The sequence below is a fragment of the Mytilus galloprovincialis genome, chromosome 1, assembly GCF_965363235.1.
Source record: "Mytilus galloprovincialis chromosome 1, xbMytGall1.hap1.1, whole genome shotgun sequence".
Taxonomy (NCBI): Eukaryota; Metazoa; Mollusca; class Bivalvia; order Mytilida; family Mytilidae; genus Mytilus; species Mytilus galloprovincialis.
In genome coordinates this window covers 111,025,611-111,039,865 of record NC_134838.1, presented here as the reverse complement: position 1 = coordinate 111,039,865, position 14,255 = coordinate 111,025,611, and the positions used below count along the sequence as shown (strand labels likewise).

At 31.5% G+C, this 14,255-nt stretch overlaps 1 long non-coding RNA gene across 3 annotated transcripts; it reads right to left on the bottom strand.

Moving 5' to 3' along the window:
* Window positions 1-2,490: 2,490 nt before the first annotated feature.
* Window positions 2,491-13,948, bottom strand: LOC143054615 (uncharacterized). 3 transcript variants are annotated; one of them, XR_012971779.1, is made up of 6 exons: window positions 13,885-13,948; window positions 7,804-7,953; window positions 7,027-7,068; window positions 5,933-6,071; window positions 4,389-4,426; window positions 2,491-2,650 (listed from the first exon to the last, which is right to left on the bottom strand). It is a non-coding gene; the product is annotated as an uncharacterized LOC143054615 (long non-coding RNA). The 3 variants fall into 3 exon arrangements; XR_012971764.1 differs by having other exon boundaries at window positions 7,027-7,065; XR_012971795.1 differs by lacking the exons at window positions 2,491-2,650; window positions 4,389-4,426; window positions 5,933-6,071 and having other exon boundaries at window positions 6,900-7,065.
* Window positions 13,949-14,255: the final 307 nt, after the last annotated feature.

Here is a 14,255-nt window from a genome sequence, read left to right as displayed (position 1 = left end):
AAAAATAGTAAATCATTTAAATTTATACTAACACCATATCCTTCCTTGCCTGGATATAGAAATACTGTTGGTTTATTTTTGGTTTAATAATTTCTTAAATTATAAAATTAGATTTTGGATTTTCATATATGCTGTCCTTAAGCATCACTGAAGAGATTATGATTGTCGAAATACGCGTCTGTTGCAATAAAATTGGTACCGTTTATTTCATTATTATTATAATTAAGCCTTGTATCTTTGGTGAGTTCAATTATAATTGTTGAAATATAAAATCTATTTTGAAAGTGGAAATCATTTTTTCCAGCTGCATGTTTGGTGTTCAACTGTCCTTCAAACAAAAACAGCTTTGAATATAAAATTGCATTAGGAAAATTTAACGTTTTGAATTTTCTTGAGTTCAGTATTTTCGTGATTCAATTTTTTCAATACTTCTATTGTGTTATATACAAACATAAATAACATATTCGGTATATGTGGGTGCATTTAAATGATCAGGACACAATTTCTTAAATATTCTTATAGAAAGACTGTTTATTAAGAAATTAAGAAAACCGAATTTAATCTAAATACAATAAATATTAATTAAATGAGACAACAAGTATATTATTCCTACAATCGGTTAAGGTGATTTATCGACATCCGCTTTATGTGGTGTGAACATTTCAATAAATGACTTCAAATAGAACAATTTTAGAAAGAAAATTAATGAGTGTTATTCAGACAACAGCCGACGAAAATCATAGAAAGTATTACATGGAAGATATCACGGGACATCAATCTTTCGTTTTATATCATTTGTAAGTTAATTCACCAAAGAAATGAAAACGAATTGTCTTGGGCAAAAATTTCTTTGATTTGATTGACCTCGATATGTATATCGAAATTGTTTCAAAATTTACGAATAATGCACCGAGAATCTGTAATTCGACTAGACATTGCAGGTGGAGTTGTACTAATCGGGGATATATACAGCCCAGTAGTCAGCATTTCAGTTTGTTGAGTTGGGCCATTACTCTAACAAGAAAGACATAATCCTGAGGCTTTTTAAGACTGCATTTCTGTAAATATTGACAATGCAATTTACCATAGGAACTTCTTTTACGGCTAAAACTGTACCACTTTTACTATGAAGTTTTGAAAAGTCTTATCCTAGAATTGAAAGTTCATATGCACTAGAATTTTTTCAAAGGCTGTGCGGCATATTTTTAACGTTTATATGCCCTGAACTTCTCAGAGTTTAAACTAACACTAATTTTCTGAACTACCCCTACCTCGAATGAAAGGCTACCACAGATTTCAATGTAAACAATATGCACATGTTTATTTGCTGGTAACATTCCCAAGTTTTGTCTCTGTGAGATGAAACACAGAGAGCATAACTGGGAACCAGTATGTAAACAAGATTAATGTTTTATAAATATTCAAGATCCCCAAAAAAGAAACGTGGTTTTAGAAACAGCTGTATTTACAAAGTGCAACCTATAGGAGGCAACCTATAGGAGGCTCGCGGGTACAAAAATTTCAGCAAAAATCAAACATTTGTTTTTTTGATAGAAATTTTATTCATTACACAATTAGTTATTAATTTATGATATGGTACAAAAATCACCCCAAAAATCGATTCGGTTCGGCCCCGGATGGCTTTTAATAAGGTTATATCATTAAAAAGGCTCCAAATTATCTCCCTTTGCTGCAAAAATGCCATATTTTGGCATTAAAATTGATCTTTTTTTTATCTCATCGGTGATCTATATTTTTTATTATTGTTTTCAAATAAGCTGTACATACACTAAATAATTGTTAAAATTTAAGCGATTTCTGTAATTCAGTTCTTTTTTATTTCGATATTATCTCTATTCCTCCGATTAGTTCAACGGAAAAAAGGACATTAACAAAAATGTATGCTTGTTTCGGAGGCAGATTGTGATCTTAAATGAACGGTGACCCCATTTTTTTATTTCATTTTTCTATTAAGTATATGATACAGTTCATTTATAAGAAATATATAGCGAAATCCTATATTATAAAAAAAAATGATTTATACCCTTAAGGAGATTGAATATAACCCTGCATTATCCTGAAAGACAATATAGATACGTCTGCTTCAAAGCAAAATACAAGTAAACTAATTGACAGTGAGTGTCGGTTGAGAAAATAATTTTACGACAAATAAAGGCAACAGTAGTATATCGCTGTTCAAAAAAAAAAAGAGATGATTTCAATCTTGTCATTGTAAGATCCCATTTCTGTGTAACAACAACTTCACATAGGGTGTATTAAGGTTTTAATAGTTTTCAAATGTTTTAAACGATTAAAAAGAGACAAAATCACGGTACTTAAATATCCGATCATACATTTTGGTATTTTTATTTTCAAGCTTATCCTAAAATCTTTTGTATATATATATATAACTTTTTTACTTTATTTTCAAAAGAGAGGCGAACGAATCAAAATTTAACCTCATTATTAAGGAAAACTGACAATGCCGTTGCAAAAAACGTAAGACTATCTTAAGACAAACAACAGAATACAAAACGCAACATAGACAACAAACGACTGAACATCTTGATCCCTACCACAATCCAACGATGATCTCGGGTTCTCCTGAAGAAAATGTAGCTCCACATGATCCACTTATTTTGTGATTCGCCTATAAGAATAAATAAATTTATCCTTTAATCTTACCATAATCTTTAAATATTGCATCTAATATTTGTTGTGATTGCAATGAAAGATATGATGACTTGGATGATTTAATGGACAGAAATATTTTCTGGATAAGAGCATGTATCACCTAAAACTGTCAGCATTTGGAATTGGACTTATAGGTTGTTACTATGACTGTAATGATTTAATAAAGAAATTATCAATCTGCTTTAATATTGCGCATAAAAATGTGTATAACCAGCCTATGGTATTTACTGATATTCTGAATATAAATAGCAATATTAAACTAATAGAATATATCAGAAAAGTGATTTTTAAAATAGATGTAAATTACATCTCAATTCCAATTATCTGACCATGATGGTATCAAGCTATTTTCAATATAATCTGTCCTATTGTATTCTTGTTACCTTTTTCAAAACATTAAAACAATGAAAACTTCCCACAATATGATGACTAAAAATACAAATGTAGAGATAGATATGATTGAAGTAAATGCCAAGTAGTTTGAAGTGATTGTGGAATCAACAGAAAAGTATTATCGTAACTTTAACTTGTATTTGAAGATGTAAAGCGACATAGGAAGTAATCAAAATGAGAAAAAAGATATTATCATACTTGTCTTTTTCTTAATTTCGTCGTGAAACCTTCCGATAAAAATACACCAATCATTTTCACGAGGAATGAAATTTGTAGCCATAGCGTTGTACGTTTATTTTTGATCTATGAGTGTGAATATCCCTCTGGCAATTTTCTCCCCTCTTTCAAATTAAATTAAAGGTTAAAAATTACAAATGCTACCGAAATTGCATAGTATATATCTTAATCTCAAGACACAAAAACTACTCCAAAAGTATTATGAGGAAGAAAGTTCATAATCAATAGTACATCAGTATTAAGGATACCATTCGGATTTAGTTGACCAACACAAACTCATAAGTTGTTGTGGTCTAGATCTTTATATACAACTAAGGTCGTCTGTACTTAAATCTACAGATCATGACGTATTCTATAGTATGTAACATTTTGACTGAATGTTGCTTCACTGGGGCGTCTGGAGCATTTATATGATCTGATTTGAATGCAGATATATGGTAACTGGCTTGCTCTATATATAAGTTAGATTGGCATTAATAGCGTAAAAAGTAAAATCACAAAAAAAATGAACTGGCAAAATCAAAAGCTACAACACATCAAACAAATTGATAACAACTGTCATACTCCTGACTTGGTACAGTCATTTTCTTGGACTTGATTCTCTTGCTCTTATTATTTTTATCTTGATTTGTATATATAGAAAGGATTCACGAGATTAAAGCATCGGTAAACTACTTTTGACTCAAATCTATAGGAGGATATCAACAGCTAACATTTTTCTAAAGCATGACTACCACAATATCGAAGATTTGTTCTCATAACTTTCAGGCATGTGATATGCATAGTGACAAGGAAACTGAATATAAAGACAGGTGAAATAAAATGCATTCTACTTCATCTCATTTTCCCGTTTTCAGTTTTAAACTTTAATCGTATGTAATTTCTTCTGTTGGTTGACAAAATGTATAAACATCTTAAGGGAACATGATAATTGAATCATTAAGCCTATTTTTCCAGGTGGCGAAATTTAGAGAAAGGGATTTGTATTCAAGAGAAAAATTTAAACTCACTTATTACAAAGTTAATCATACTTTTCTACAAAATATATCCATAACAATACGTACTTTATATATCATCATCTTCTTTTAATCAATGCTTCCTTCTGAGAAAAAAAAAGTTCTTAATTGCATGTATTAACTGCATTGACGGATTAATTGATAAATTAACAAAAAAAGAGGGTTCATATCATTAATGCAAAGTACATATAAATTTCTTAAATGTATTGTTGTTGACAGATGATATGTGGTTCCTTAGATAAGTAATATTAGCTAAAGTTGGTGACCTGTTCCATTCTTTGCGAATATAAAAATGAAAAACCCCAAACAGTGTGATCTTTTGTCGAATTTTGTGTCTGTTGGTTGCATGGAGTGCGGTATTTGAAATCCCTTCTCTGTTACCACGACAGGTTTTACATCCGATTGCTTCTATTATCGGAACTAAATGGAGTCATAAATTATTTAGCAGGGTATTCACTGGTTTAAAGGCTATCATCAGATCAGTGATGTACATTCGGTAATTATTCCATTGAAAAAAGGTTTATGAGTGTTGGCGTTTGTATTTGTTGCACTTCAGTGTTCATGTGGTTCCTTTGTTTTCCTCTTATGGTCTCAGAACACAATTATTCTTCCCCTTGGCTACAATGCATTTTTTGGTTAGAGTAAAATTGAATTAAAAAACTTGCACTGCTTCAAACATGAAATAAATTTAACTGCTTATAGACCATTATTATTCTAATAAAATATGCTTGTCCCAGGACAATCCATCAGTGCTTTTTCTTTTGAGAGCCCCATCAACATGTCAATGGCAGGATTTGAATCTTGAATACATGACGAAAGCTAATTACTACCCTACTTTCATTTTGGTCAAATCACTACTATCACTTTCAACAATTACTTTTTTCCACATGTTTTACCTATTTCAATATATATGCAACTGATAAGACCACTTACATAGTAAACATTTCAAAGAAAACATTAGACAGATTACATCGGAAGAAATATCCCAGATAAATAACTGGGAATAATATTCCTAGACCACGAACAAAGGGAATTAATTGTGGCCTGAGGCCTTATGGCTGATGTGTTTTTCTTGGTTTTATTTAGTAACCAGGATTTGTTTTCTCTCAAACGATTTATGACTTTTGAACACCGGTATACTACTGTTGCCTATATTTAAGGTTACATTAAATACAGGGGAAATAACTGATATATACACCTTATCGCAATTTGTCAGCCATTATCGGATAGCACACAGGTTATTTCATAACACAAAATATCTGACGCCACATTGGAAAAGTGATTGTAATATGCGTCAAAAGTTCAGGCAGCCGGGTCAGCCGGGATTAGCGATAAGGTGTATTAGAATCATAAAAAAACAAGCAAATAACAAACAAACTAATTAAGGTAGATCATAAGTAAATATTTTTTCTTATACTTAGCAAAATGAAGATTTTACTATGTTCTTTTCAAAAATATGATAATAATTATCTTCCCTTAAATGGCTCATTTGAAGAAAATTATTCTAAAAGCAAAAACAATTATATTTGTTTAAATATTTTGAATTATACAATAAATTAACAAGTTTTCTTTATATTATTAAACAGTCTAACCTTTAAATTGCAAATCTGTCTTCAAATTTGCAGATTTAGTCAAATAACTAGACCGATTATTTTACTGTGATTGTACAATCCAAGATGGCGGTATACCATGTATCTACCTTGATTACCAGATTCTCTTGAAATGTCGGTGCTACAGATAAAAAAAAATTTAAAAGTCAAAGAGTTTTGCAACTTTATTGACAAAAATATAACCTAATAAAATAAAATTATTTAATTAATTTTACCCAAAATAAAAGACAGTTGGTCTTTTTCTCGTATATATCTCATCACTTTCGGTTAATGCTAGTAGTTTTTTATATTTATTTAGCATTTTTCTTTGCCAAGCTAATAATATGACATTATACCTATATAATATATAGAGATTAATACATGGCCTTTTCCATATCAGGCTGGGTATCATCCCGAGACGGAGTCGAGGTGCTGATATGGGTCAAGGGATGATACCCAGGCTGATATGGAAAAGGCCATGTATTAATCGCTTTATCATATACTTCCGACAATAGTTTTATGTAAGGCAAATAAACTAATGCAATAACTAAAACAGTCAAACACTTTATAAAGAAAATTAATATTATGAATCAAATATACAATAGTTGTCCAACAACAGCATCATTAACTCCTTATATATTTATGGTAACATTTCCTATATAATTTTGAAACATTGAAAATTTGGAAGAGTTTTACGATCATTACTACTCCATGTTTGTTGTACTATAAAATGATTCATAATTGTCAATGGCATTTGTTAGCAAGTATTAAACTATCCCCACAAAAGTTCCCGTAAATTTTGACGTCGTCATAAAAAACATCTGACGTCACAATGGAAAAGTAAACAACCGATACCGGAAACACCGGAAGTAACTTATCGGCTCGAAAAAGCTGTCAGTAATTGCGAGTATTCTCAGAACTGTAATAAGTGTCTTTAGGGGATGTATAAGTATCATCAACGTATACTCTATTTTTGTTGGATGTATTTTTATTTGTGTTAATGAAATAAGAAATCCTAATTTGTAAAAATTTGGATGACGTGTTTTTCAACAATCGGCATTTCCATAGGTACTGTATCCCTCTTCTTGCCAACCAACCTTTCCCTTTATTCGTGTGAGCCTGGCTGCATACAGGAACTACTTAGGAAGAAAGAAAAGAAGTTAGCAGTATCCTTAACTTTACGTTACGCTACATGATGTTATCTTATTAAATAATTTAAAATTTGGTGACTATGTACACGCATCTATCCCATCGAACTTGAGATAAAGGATGCAACAGATACAGCTTTCGCCTCTCTTTTAAACCTTTTAAAACTGATTATTATAGTTTGTTCTTTGCTGTACTTTTACACCATTGTCCTAGATTAGATAAGGGTTGTTGAAGAGTTTAACGCCGCATTCTGTATGTGCCAGTCAAAAGTCACCGAGGAGCCTGCAATTCAGTGGTTGTCGTTTGTTGCTTTGCTACATATTTGTTTTCGTTCATTGTTTTGTACATGAATTATACCGTTATTTTCCCCACTTATATTAAGAAGATAACTGTATTGTATTCTAAAACTCCGAAGCATCAATTTGCGAATTGATGGTCACAGATAAATTTAACTGTCGACCGCGTTATCCAATCAAAATGAACGTTACAAACGATGTTGCATTAGAATGATACACATTCGTCATATATGTGACTTTTCATGGTTGACTATGCGGGCTCTGTTTATTATTGAAGACCGTAGAGTGACCTGTTTTTGTTGCATTCTGTTATATTTGGTCTCCTGTGGATAGTGGTCTCATTGGAATTCATACTACATGTTCTTACTTTTATATGACCTATAGTTTTGCATAGGATATCTTTAAGGAATTTTACAGAATGAATCTTACATGAAAGGGAAGCCTTTATGGGATTCTGTTAGACAGATTGAAGCAGTTGTGGCCGATAAAACTTGAAGATTACAGATGCTTGTATACACTTTACTACTACTTAGCGCACTGGCATAATGACAAATCTTCCAACTTCTACATATCATGAAACTAAAAAAAAATAAAGATCATAATTGCTTTAACAAAAAAGATAAACAAGCTAAATAATGATTATCACACATGTATGCTATAGTTTTAAACAAACCAAGAGGGGGGAAAACGGTTCGGTTAGCAATCTTTAACTTCTTAAATTAAAGAGTCAACTAAATGTTCATACCGCATAGGATATTACATTATGATACTTGACAAATCTTCCTGGAAGAACCACTTTCATATAAAAAGTAAAAACCAGTTTTGGAAGCCAACACTGTTCATCTTTGACATGCGAGCATTAAAACCAAAAGGGTCAAATTTTAGTAATTTTAGATGAAATCTTTGTATTGTATTAATAATGAAATAGACTGACTCTCAGTAGTATACATAAATTCTTATTTGTACAAGGCTATTTGATATGGGAATAATAAAAGAAAATGTCAGTAGCTCTTGATATTCATGAATAGAGATGGAAAAAATAAACACATTTAAATAGTTTCATTTAATAATTAAAATACATGGTGGTGTCAAATGAGAATCATGGTATACAACTAATAGTTATAGATGAGAAACACAAATATGTGTTATAAAATGGTCATGAAGAATTCATAAAACCATAAATGAAACGCTAATATTGTTTATTTGATACAAAAGAATCATTAAAAATGTCTTGGTGTCTCCTTATGGCAATCTTTCGTGGACTTTATGGAAGAATATTTGATTATTAAGAATGAGATACTCACTAAATAAAGATTTATTGTTAATAGGGTTATAGAGTTTCACGAACGATGATGAATGAACAAAAAAAGAGTAACAAACGCATTTGTTCTTGGTCCCTCCATACTAGATCAATGCGTTAAGTTATGGTGTTGGTACTAGGAATATCTAATCAGACTACTTATTGTAATTAGCTAAAGATCACATTTCAGTACTAGACAAAGATTTATTAGCATGAAGTAGCCGTTATAAAAGAATTTCAAGAAAATATTAAATTACAAGTGACTAATATCTTGATCTAAAGGGGTTATACAAATTTTTCTCCCGCCTCTACAAACTCACCAGTGAGTCAGTTGTCACATCAAGATTTCCAAGCCATAGACTACAACCATCACAAATTCGTTCAATCCCACTGTGTTTTCATGTAATTATGTGTTCATATAACTAGGCTTTCGAACAATAATACTATAGTATTAATGAATGGTTGTTTTTATAATGGCCCTGTTATATGTCAAAGGTCTGTTATAATGGTCGAGGAAGTCTGTAATGGGCTAAGGCAACGCCGAGGGCCATTACAGACATCCGAGGCCATTATTACTGACCGAGGATATATAACAGGGCCATTATAAAAGCACCCATTTCTTAATACATTTTATTAACCAACTGAACAAAAGTGTATGTGTTGCTGCCAACTTGTACTCTCAGTGGAGGATCCAAGGGGAGGGGGGTCCGGTGGTTGGAACCCCTCTTTTTTTTTGGAAGATCAATGTATTTGAATGGGAGCATGTAGTTGGAACCCCCCTTTTTAAAACGGCTGGATCCGCCCCTGACTCTCTTACTCTTTTAATGACAGTTTAGTTTGAGAAAAATAATTTGTACTTCACCATGATAAAGCTTTAAATATACCAAATATCCAAGATATTAAGTTGAAAGAAGTTATGTGTTGAAAAACAGGATGAAAAGTGATCACTTTATATGGTTCTTTAATGTTGGGTGCTGGTTACTAAATCAAATAAAATACAAAAAGGTATTATACTCTTTACAACTTAATTTAATAACTTTATTAAAAACCATAACTGGGCTTAATATAGACACACTGGGCATTAATACAGGGCCATTACAGAAAAACAGGGCCATTACAGAACATCAGGGCCATTACAGAAAAACTGGACCATTACAGAAAAAAAAATCAGGGCCATTACAGAAAATATGTAATTTTTAATAAACAGTCATTTTTGGAAATAATGTACTTAGTTGGTTAATAAAGGTTGTTTATGTGACATTGAAAACATTATGCGATGTTGTCAAGGGTTTCTTTTGAAAGTAAATTAAAAAATATTAGACAGATAGGATGGAGATAAAATTTCTTATTATATTCCAATTAGTTTGCAAGTCACACAAAATTGCAACAAAACATGCAAATGATATCCCACTAAAAAATATGTCTTATTGATATAGTTTCATGAACAATGATGAATGAACTCACAAAAAGTAACCAATACATTTGTTCTTTGTCCTATGATAAAAAAAACATGCGTTAAAATTATTGGGTTGGTACAAAGAACATCCCATTATACTGCTTATTGTTATTAATTGTAGATCACATATCAGTACCAGACAGAGAATAATCAGCATGAAGTAGCCGTTAAAGAGATTTTCAAGAAAATATTAAATTACATGTGACTATTATCTTCATTTATTAACCAACTAAGTACATTATTGCCAAAAATGACTGTTTATTAAAAATTATATATTTCCTGTAATGGCCCTGTTTTTTCTGTAATGGCCCTGTTTTTCTGTAATGGCCCTGTTTTTTCTGTAATGGCCCTGTTTTTCTGTAATGGCCCTGTATTAATGCCCGGTTTGTCTGCACAGTTAGGGTTTTCAATAATTGCCTCAGTCCATTACAGACTTCCTCGACCATTATAACAGACCTTGGACATATAACAGGGCCATTATAAAAACACCTATTCATTAATACTATAGTAACGGGGATATGCAGAGTTTTTTCCAACTTTGATTAAATTGCACTAGTGAGTCAATTGTCAGAACAACATTTCGAAGTCAAACGATGGTGAATTCGATCAATCGCACTTTGTTTTCATGTAATAAAATTGAGAATGGAAATGGGGAATGTGCCAAAGAGACAACAACCCGACCATAGAAAAAACAACAGCAGAAGGTCACCAACAGGTCTTCAATGTAGCGAGAAATTCCCGCACCCGGAGGCGTCCTTCAACTGGCCCCTAAACAAATATATACTAGTTCAGTGATAATGAACGCCATACTAATTTCCAAATTGTACACAAGAAACTAAAATTAAAATAATACAAGACTAACAAAGGCCAGAGGCTCCTGACTTAGAACAGGCGCAAAAATGCGGCGGGGTTAAACATGTTTGTGAGATCTCAACCCTCCCCCTATACCTCTAGCCAATGTAGAAAAGTAAACGCATATCAATACGCACATTAAAATTCAGTTCAAGAGAAGTCCGAGTCTGATGTCAGAAGATGTAACCAAAGAAAATAAACAAAATGACAATAATACATAAATAACAACAGACTACTAGCAGTTAACTGACATGCCAGCTCCAGACTTCAATTAAACTGACTGAAAGATTATGATTTCATCATATGAATATCAGGCACAATCCTTCCCGTTAGGGGTTTAGTATCATACCATCATAACATATATGAGAAGAACATAACCCGTGTCAGTATATTTTCATGTAAATATGCTATAGAACAATGATACATGTGCTTTATGTGACATTGAAAACATTATACTATGTTGTTAAGGATTTCTTTTGATTAAATTCAATAACACTAGACAGATAAGATGGAGATAAGATTTCCACAGTTTCTAATTATTTTCCAATTAGTTTGCAAGTCATACATAGTTGCAACAATAGTTTAGTACGCCAGACGCGCGTTTCGTCTACAAAAGACTCATCAGTGATGCTCATATCAACATATTTATAAAGTCAAACAAGTATAAATTTTTAGAGCATTGAGGGTCCAAAGTTCCAAAAAGTTGTGGCAAATACAGCTCAGGTAATTTATGCTGCAGGTTAGCATTAAAACCAAATGGGACAAAACTTTGTCCTTTTAACTTTTTTCATTTATTGTATAATAAATAGGGGAACATGACTTACTTTGGTAGGCCTTATTCCTTTTATTATACAAGGTTATTTGATATGGGAGTACATCAAAACTTATTTCAGTAGCACTTAGAATACATGAATAGAGATGGAAAAAATAATACAAACATATTTGTATATGTTAATCAAAAAACATTGTCGAAATATGAACCTGGATGAAGCATTAAAAGTAAACGTTGAGATATGCCGATTATTAATATTAGCTATTAAAAGACAATGGAGAACGCATACCAATGCTAGTTTATTAAACGTTAAATGAAACGTTAACATCGTTTGTTTGGAATAAAAGTTTCTATCAAAATTTTAAGCTTTTCTCTCATGTTAATCTTCCGAAGACTTTGTTGAAGAATAACTTATTACTGGAAATATCTAATACCAGGAAATGGTCCTCACTAAATAAAGATTTATTATAGATAGAGTTTCATGTACGATAATGAATGAAAAGCACTGTGGTAACCAAGGCATTTGTTATTGGCCATCTGATACCAGATCATTTTGTTAACGTTATGGACGTTATTAGAACATTTCATCTTACTGCATATTGTACCAGTTTCAGATCCCTTCTCAATACCAGACAGATACTAATAAGCATTGAGAGAACAGAGAAAACAAAATGTATATAATAAAGACACTTTATCTATAGCACGTGAGCAAAATTAAACGAGAAACAATAACTAGTTACTAATATATGGATGTGACGGGGATATTCGGTGTTCTTCCACCTTGATTAAATTGTATGTTTTCATGTAATTATGTTTCATGGTACTAGACTATATATCAAGGATACACGAGGTTTATGAAACATTGGAAGCATTATACGATGTTGCTAAAGATTTCTTCAGAAAGTTAATTTGATAACATAATACAGAAAAAGATGAAGATGATATTTCTCATTACATTTCATTTAGGATACAGGTCACACAAAATTGCAACAAAACATTGAACAATACTGACTCCGCTCGACTATGTTCATATAATTATATCAAATACGGGTTCAGTTTCTTCTTAGTACAGAATTTATAATCTTTCAGATCTTCTTTAGTTTGAGTATTGGTAATGATTTCATTGTTTATCTGATACTGATCGTTCACTTAGTTTGTGTCCTTCTTCCAAAGATGTAATGGCGGTTATTCTATGCGTTCGAAGGTAAAACAAACTGGTTTAAAAGGCAATAGAATGATATAAGTGTTAACTTAAAAAAAAAAAAGGAATTAAATGAAGGCAATTCTTTTCAATTATTTAATACATTCGGTTTTCTTCGAGAACGAAAAAAAAAACCAATCACTAATGTCAACTCTTTAAAAAACAATATGTTTTTCTTTAATTTGTCTTCCTACTTAAACCTAGGCATCTTTCGACTTAATTTAAATACTCATTCTAAATATTTGTGCTGAACAAGGCTTCCTGTATACCTTTTTAATAACGGTGAATAAGTGAAAACTGCTAACTTCCTTATTGTTAATCTTCTGTAGGCATACTCTCATGAGACGTTTTCGGAACCCTTATGTTCAACGTTATATTCATTGTTACAGCAATTATTTCAAAAACGTACAACACAATTGCTTGTGCCTATAAGATATTACAACGACAATATTATCAGTTCTAAACATAGATAAAGACGTAGTATGTCAGTTAATTTATTTCGAATTCCAAATCGGGTTTTTTACCAGACTAGTTTTTTTTCAAGCCTCCTAGTTGGAAGATACATGTAATTGGAGAGCTACATTGAAAGGACATACACTGACCATTAACGCCTTCTGAATACAATTCTAAAAATATTTACTTGTTCAACGATATATAAGTTATGTTGATATGGACAGACCAAGTCAATCTTTTTATCTGTATTTTGGCAGTCATCTTTTGGTGTGAATTTGATTATGATGCACAAATCTTAATGATGACCATAAGTGTATTAATTAAGTTATGTGTGTCAGTCGTCTTTAATTTTTCGGTTGATTTTCTTAAGTTCGAACAGTGGTATACTATTGTTGCTTTTATTTAATTTAATTTTTTTTGTTAAAGTTCTCGTCAATCTGTACATCATATGTTATAACTAAACTTATCATAGATACCTGAATTCAAATTGTGTTTGCCAGACGCGTATGGAACGCCACAGCTGTCTTGTGTGGAACTCTGATATTACGTAATGTTATCTTACTATTACTTGATGATCTTTTGTCTTTAGACATTACGTAATGATGTTATGATATTACACGATATGATTTCGTATTGACTTGATATAGTTTTGTCATTACTTAATATGGTTTTGTCACTACTCGATGTGGTTTCACCATTATTTAATGTGGTTGTGTCATAAGTCAATTTGGTTTTAACATTACTTGATGTGAATGTAACTTAATGTTATGTAGTTGTTTAATTACACGATGTGGTTTTGTTATTTCGTAATGATTATTTGCCTATTCTTTATATGGTTTTAACATTA